The 8,294-nt window shown below is 34.1% G+C and overlaps 1 pseudogene; it reads right to left on the bottom strand.

The window, feature by feature from the left end:
• Window positions 1-2,698: 2,698 nt before the first annotated feature.
• On the bottom strand, window positions 2,699-7,737 carry LOC134273338 (3-oxo-5-alpha-steroid 4-dehydrogenase 2-like; annotated as a pseudogene).
• Window positions 7,738-8,294: the final 557 nt, after the last annotated feature.

Below are 8,294 nucleotides of genomic sequence, written 5' to 3'. Positions count from 1 at the left end.
CACAAAAGCATAAAAAAAATCCAACAGATGGATATAAAAATAAGCAAACAACTTTTCAATTACCGAAAACCCTATTTCGGAGGGGATGCGGAATATCTAAAAATTCATTTTGTATGCTTATCTCAAATTCACGCGCCAATGTTTTTGGAGGTGTCCTACTTCATTTTCTTCTACTTCGACTGTACATAATTTCTATATCTTTGAAAATTGCAGGGGCTGAGGTGGGCAGAATACCTATATATCCATGCTTGACCGTTGATATTTTTTATTCAAACATAAATTACCTTGATTTCAGGACGTTCATTTTCCCGCTAAGGATAAAGGGAGGTAAACCCATTCCTTTGTTTCCGTTTGTGGCCGCCGTTTTCTTCTGTTCAGTGAACGGCGCTCTGCAGACGTACGGGATACTCCTATCGAATACTCAGATCCACCACTGGTTCCAGAAGGCAAGATTCTGTCTGGGTATGTTATACCAAATAGAACAAAAATTTTCCGCTTTTTATTTTGGCTAATCAATGCCAATGACACATATAAAGGAAGCGAACTGGTGTTAAATATCTAAAATGTTCATACGCATTAAAACCCTTTCAGAAACATTTTTAATTTGTTTTTTAGGTATTATGTTATTTTTTACGGAGATGTATATTAACATCCGGTCTGACATTTTGCTGACGTCACTAAGGAGAGAGAAAGAAGGCACATATCGAACTCCAAGTGGTAGATAGACAAAATTTTATCTATATGTTCCGCGTTCTTTAATTCATGTAGTATTCTGGTGAAAATGTAAAGAGAATTGAATGTGGAATAAAAAACTTCACCTTGAATTATTATCGTTAAGGTTGCCAACTTTATTTTATTTTCATCGCAAGGATTTCCATTCAAGTAGGTGTCTGTGCTAACTTTTATTTTTATCCCTAGGATTTCTATTCCAGAACGTCTCTGGTGCTAACTTCATTTTTATCCCTTCGGATTTTCTATTCCAGTACGTCTCTGGTGCTAACTTTTATTTCTATCCCTAGGATTTGTATTCAGTAGTTCTTATTAGTGTTAACTTTTATTTTTTATACCTAGGATTTCTATTCAAGTACGTCTCTGGTGTTAACTTTTATTTTTATCCCTTGGATTTCCATTCGAGTATTCAGGACTTCTACAAGTACTCTCTGGTGTTAACTTTTATTTTTATCCCTAGGATTTCTATTCCAGTACGTCTAACGATTTAACTTTTATTTTTATCCCTAGGATTTCTATTCAGTACGTCTCTAGTGTTAACTTTTTTTTTTTATCCCTAGGATTTCTATTCAGTACGTCTCTAGTGTTAACTTTTATTTTTATCCCTTGGATTTCCATTCGAGTACGTCTCTTGTGTTAACTTTTATTTTATCCCAGGATTTCTATTCAAGTACGTCTCTGGTGCTGCTAACTTTTACTTTTATCCCTAGACTTGTTTTCCCAGTACGTCTCTGTTGCTAACTTTTATTTTTATCCCTAGGATTTCTATTCCAGTACGTCTCTGGTGCTAACATTTATTTTTTTTTATCCCTAGGATTTCTATTCCAGTACGTCCACGTGTTAACTTTTATTTTTATCCCCAGGATTTCTATTCAAGTACGTCTCTGGTGCAAACTTTTATTTTTATCCCTAGGATTTCTATTCAAGAACGTCTCTGGTGCTAATTTTATTTTTTATCAGTTCTATTCGTGTCTCTGGTGCTAACTTTTATTTTTATCCCTAGGATTTCTATTCAGTACGCCTCTAGTGCTAATTTTTATTTTTATTACCAGAATTTATAATCAGTACGCCTATGGTGCTAATTTTTATTTTTATCCAAAGGATTTCTATTCGAGTATGTCTCTTGTTCTAACTTTTAATTTTTTCCCTGGGATTTCGTTTCGAGTACGTCTCTCGTTTTAATTATCCCAGGATTTCTATTCCAGTACGTCTCTGTTGCTAACTTTTATTTTTATCCCTAGGATTTCTATGCAAGTAATCGCTGATGCTGACTTTTATTTTTATCCCTAGGATTTCTAATCAGTGCGTGTCTGATGCTAACTTTTATTTTTATCCCCAAGATTTCTTTTCAGTACGCCTCTGGAGCTAATTTTTATTTTTATCACCAGGATTTCTAATCAGTACGCCTTTGGTGCTATTTTTTATTTTATCCCAAGGATTTCTATTCGAATACGTCTCTGGCGCTAACTTCCTGGGAGAAATAGTGGAGTGGATCGGTTTTTCTTTGGCCTGTTGTTATCGTTTGAATCAAAACCGGAATTGGAAGGGGGTGGGGGCAACAATGGGAGAGACTACAATCAAATCTTTTTTTCAAAGGAATATAGAGGGAAAATACTTCTTTAAAGAATATTTTAAAAATTTCTGATCAGGAAAAGCAAATCCGTGACTGATAATTATATGGAAGATTTCAAAGGTGTAACATTTACTTTTTCCCCAGGTGGTCCAGGAAACTTTTTAAATGAAGTTGTTGTAAATGAAAGTATCCGTCAAATGTGATATAAAGTACATCCAACTTGCGTAAAACAACATGCAAAACAACAATCATTCGTGAAAGTGTTCAAGAATAACTTTTAATTAAAAAATCTTTTCGATGAGAAAGATCAAGATCAAGTTCACAGATTTTCAAATTCTGAGAAAAGTGTATGCAAATGTATTTATTGCATTATCATTATGTAGTTGAAACAAAGTCTTACAGACAAAACGGAATCAGAGCCTTTCTATCTTTCGATAATTCTCAAATTTCTCCCTATAAAATCTACAGAATAAATAAAATTAAATAAAAAGGAATCACTGATGTGAGTAAGGTGTAATTGGTACATTGCTTTTATTGCTGATGTAAAATGTTTTAAGTGAGTGCAATATCATGGGAAAACTTCAATGTATTCCTTTCGACGTGATTTATATCTATACTGAGTGTATTACCTGTGATGATGGAAAGCCCAAAGGCCGATATTACACAGAGTGAAGATAGCAAAAGCTATAGAAGGGAGATAACAACAGGCCAAAGAAAAACCGATCCACTCCACTATTTCTCCCAGGAAGTTAGCGCCAGAGACGTATTCGAATAGAAATCCTTGGGATAAAAATAAAAATTAGCACCAAAGGCGTACTGATTAGAAATCCTGGTGATAAAAATAAAAATTAGCTCCAGAGGCGTACTGAAAAGAAATTTTGGGGATAAAAATAAAAGTTAGCATCAGACACGCACTGATTAGAAATCCTAGGGATAAAAATAAAAGTCAGCATCAGCGATTACTTGCATAGAAATCCTAGGGATAAAAATAAAAGTTAGCAACAGAGAGACGTACTGGAATAGAAATCCTGGGGATAATTAAAACGAGAGACGTACTCGAAAAGAAATCCCAGGGATAAAATTAAAAGTTTGAACAAGAGACATACTCGAATAGAAATCCTTTGGATGAAAATAAAAATTAGCACCATAGGCGTACTGATTATAAATTCTGGTAATAAAAATAAAAATTAGCACTAGAGGCGTACTGAATAGAAATCCTAGGGATAAAAATAAAAGTTAGCACCAGAGACGTACTGAATAGAACTTCTAGGGATAAAAATAAAATTAGCACCAGAGACGTTCTTGAATAGAAATCCTAGGGATAAAAATAAAAGTTTGCACCAGAGACGTACTTGAATAGAAATCCTGGGGATAAAAATAAAAGTTAACACTAGAGACGTACTCGAATAGAAATCCTAGGGATAAAAATAAAAGCTAACACTAGATACGTACTCGAATGGAAATCCAAGGGATAAAAATAAAAGTTAACACTAGAGACGTACTGAATAGAAATCCTAGGGATAAAAATAAAAGTTAGCAACAGAGACGTACTGAAATAGAAATCCTGGGGATAATTCAAACGAAATACTCGAAAAGAAATCCCAGGGAAAAAATAAAAGTTAGAACAAGAGACATACTCGAATAAAAATTAGCATAAAAATAAAAATATTAGCACCAGAGGCGTAGTTATAAATCCTGGGGATAAAAATAAAATTAGCACCAGAGACGTTCTTGAATAGAAATCCTAGGGATAAAAATAAAAGTTAGCATCAGAGACACACTGATTAGAAATTCTAGGGATAAAAATAAAAGTTAGCATCAGCGAGTACTTGAAAAAAAATCCTAGAGATAAAAATAAAAGTTAGAACGTGAGACGTACTGGAATAGAAATCCCGGGAAAAAATAAATGTTAGCACCAGAGACGTACTGGAATAGAAATCCTAGGGATAAAAATAAAAGTTAGCAACAGAGACGTACTGGAAAAGAAATCCTAGGGATAAAAGTAAAAGTTAGCACCAGAGACGTACTTGAATAGAAATCCTGGGGATAAAAATAAAAGTTAACACAAGAGACGTACTCGAATGGAAATCCAAGGGATAAAAATAAAAGTTAACACTAGAGACGTACTGAATAGAAATCCTAGGGGTAAAAATAAAAGTTACCACCAGAGACGTACTGAATAGAAATCCTAGGGATAAAAAAAAAAGTTAACACTAGAGACGTACTGAATAGAAATCCTAGGGATAAAAATAAAAGTTAAATCGTTAGACGTACTGGAATAGAAATCCTAGGGATAAAAATAAAAGTTAGCACCAGAGACGTACTTGAATAGAAATCCTGGGGATAAAAATAAAAGTTAACACAAGAGACGTACTCGAATGGAAATCCAAGGGATAAAAATAAAAGTTAACACCAGAGACGTACTGAATAGAAATCCTAGGGATAAAAAATAAAAGTTAGCACCAGAGACGTACTGAATAGAAAATCCTAGGGATAAAAATAAAAGTTAACACCAGAGAGACGAATAGAAATCTGGATAAAAAATAAAAGTTAAATAGAGACCTGAATACAAATCCTAGGGATAGAAATAAAAGTTAGCACCAGAGACGTACTGGAATAGAAATCCTAGGGATAAAAATAAAAGTTAGCACAGACACCTACTTGAATGGAAATCCTTGCGATGAAAATAAAATAAAGTTGGCAACCTTAACGATAATAATTCAAGGTGAAGTTTTTTATTCCACATTCAATTCTCTTTACATTTTCACCAGAATACTACATGAATTAAAGAACGCGGAACATATAGATAAAATTTTGTCTATCTACCACTTGGAGTTCGATATGTGCCTTCTTTTCTCTCTCCTTAGTGACGTCAGCAAAATGTCAGACCGGATGTTAATATACATCTCCGTAAAAAATAACATAATACCTAAAAAACAAATTAAAAATGTTTCTGAAAGGGTTTTAATGCGTATGAACATTTTAAATATTTCACACCAGTTCGCTTCCTTTATATGTGTCATTGGCATTGATTAGCCAAAATAAAAAGCGGAAAATTTTTGTTCTATTTGGTATAACATACCCAGACAGAATCTTGCCTTCTGGAACCAGTGGTGGATCTGAGTATTCGATAGGAGTATCCCGTACGTCTGCAGAGCGCCGTTCACTGAACAGAAGAAAACGGCGGCCACAAACGGAAACAAAGGAATGGGTTTACCTCCCTTATCCTTAGCGGGAAAATGAACGTCCTGAAATCAAGGTAATTTATGTTTGAATAAAAATTATCAACGGTCAAGCATGGATATATAGGTATTCTGCCCACCTCAGCCCCTGCAATTTTCAAAGATATAGAAATTATGTACAGTCGAAGTAGAAGAAAATGAAGTAGGACACCTCCAAAAACATTGGCGCGTGAATTTGAGATAAGCATACAAAATGAATTTTTAGATATTCCGCATCCCCTCCGAAATAGGGTTTTCGGTAATTGAAAAGTTGTTTGCTTATTTTTATATCCATCTGTTGGATTTTTTTTATGCTTTTGTGAAACCCTCTCTCTGAAAAGATATAAATTTAAATTAAACAATACAACCCCGAAAATCCCCTGGTTCGCGCATGATTGTACTGTGTATTCGGTGCAGTGACGAGTTAACAAATCAATTAAATTTTATTACAAAAGTTAATTGGCAATAAGAAATTTAGGAAAGAACTCTCGAATATGCTCCAGTTTTCTTTTTTTTTCCTTTCAAAAATCATAAACAACGGACTGACAGAAAAAAAAGGCTATACCAAATCTCACCTGTGAAAGTACGCGGGGCGTTCAATAAATAATGTCATCAGCTCCATGACATACAACATAGAAATCATATGGCATTAAGTTTGACTTTTTCTAATTATTGAATCTTTAATGACTTTATAACAGTTTATGTGACCACTTTTCATCGCATAATTTCATTGTGCGAAGCTGGAAAACAAGGGCTACTCGAGACACTGCGTTAAAAATGAATGGTCAAGAATTTGTAAATCAGAGTAAAATTGAACGCGTCACTAAAGCTTCTGTAATACTTGTTAACTTTCCAAAATATATTAACTGAAATATGTGAAATTAACAGCAACTTATGTCTGTTTCATACACACATGAACAGGCGGATTTCAATTAACAAAAATTATATCATGGGCATCAAAAAATGGGTACCCTCCTTGTCAACATGGACATACAGCAACCAATGTATATTAGCGATAATTCAAAAAGTTATCGCAGATTATGTTTTATTGACTTTAAGTTACATAACAAATTTGATAGACATCATATCGGGGGTAGTTCACACTGTTTGAAAGAAACATTTGATTGTAAAAATGTTTAATACTCAAATGTCATCCTATATTTATAGATATGAGTGAAACCGAGAGGGTGCAGAAAATCTAAACAATTACTTTTAAAAAATAAAAAAAAATATTTTATCGACGTTTTTCTGAAATTCAAACAGATCATAAAACTTGACTCCATTTTGTGTTAAACCCTCAAAACAAATTTAGAATGAGATGTACTTGACAAAACTGCAAATGCCTAAGAAGAGCAAAAATTTGAAAGAAGACAAAACAGTTTTATACGCTATTTTCTTAAATATTAGCGGTCTTGTTGTTCAAATATATATACACGAAGGCAGTTCAATTTCTTGATGAGTCTAGTAAGTCAAATATTTGCCAAAAAATGAAAGGTTTATGAGAGGAAGGAAACAGAATATGGAATTCACTACATTAAATTTCTTCCTGACAGCGTCCAAACCCACAGGCCATGAAGAGTAAAGGAGTTTTGGGGTAAACAGAAAGTTAACGTTTTGTCACATTAACAATAATCGCCAGATCTTTGACCTTTTGACTTGTTTCATTTCCCAAACTTAGGAAAACACCTTTTAGAAAGAAAAAAATAAGTACAGCAAATCATAGGATTTGCCATTTTCCAGTATTCTAAGGGTCATACTCAAAACTGTGTTCTAAAAACAATTAGAAATTGAATAAAAATGTTACGGACATGTCTTTTAATTAAAAGAGAATATTTTAGTTAAATCATTAAGACAAAATCATAGAAAGGCGAGTTTTGTTTATTTCCGAGCCCCGATGACATTATTTATTGAACGCCCCTCGTAGTGTAACAGAAAGCATCCAATCAAAACCATGTTATTTCCATTAATGTTCATTAACTCATCATAGCGCCACCTTGAGAGTATCATAAGCGGTACAACAAAGGACGGTAACTCTTGTAGGAACCAGGCGAGCTTGGCAGGCACGAGGCATCCCCACCCGGGACGGGTGTACCGGCCGTAGGGGGCCGTGGTTAACTGAAGCGTGACTTAATTAGAAATCCCCAACAAAACCATCAGACCGGAAAGAAATCTCAGCAAATTGGGGGCCGAAAACACGCGGTCAACTTGTTCCATTATAAAGTTCATATTTTTCTTCCTTTATTTTTATTCTTTAAAAACACTGAAAAATAATTACACTAAATTTGGAAATTAAAGATTTATTTAACTAAGCATCACTGCATCTAATGATTTATATGGTGTGCGAGTCGCATTTTATTAACATTTTGAAATGGATGACGTCATCCTCCCTCCTGCTGTCCGATTATTTATTCTGAGATAAGGACTCTGATTCGGCTATAGCAAGTAATTCAAGGTGATATTTCATAACCACAACGATAAATAAAAACTGTATAGAATTCTGTGATGTTTGTTTTGGTTCTTATTTTCTATTTCTGTATCTGTACACCATGAGTCTAAATCTACCCCCTGTAAGATACAGGATATAGGTTTTTGCATGAACTTTAGAGCGATGAATAATCTCTCTCTCAATGTGTTTGAATGTATGAACTGTGTAGCGATGAATAATCTCTCTTTCTCTTTTTGTCCCTTTCCTCCTTTCATTTCACTCTGGATGACGTCATTCTCCCTCCTGCTTTCTGATTGTTGATTCTGAGATAAGGATTCTGATTCGG

Source organism: Saccostrea cucullata, unplaced genomic scaffold (assembly GCF_032062105.1).
Source record: "Saccostrea cucullata isolate Sc308-1 unplaced genomic scaffold, CSIRO_AGI_Scuc_v1 ctg7818, whole genome shotgun sequence".
NCBI classification, from domain to species: domain Eukaryota; kingdom Metazoa; phylum Mollusca; class Bivalvia; order Ostreida; family Ostreidae; genus Saccostrea; species Saccostrea cuccullata.
The sequence above is the reverse complement of the archived record's forward strand: the minus strand, read 5'-3'. Positions and strand labels throughout refer to the sequence as shown.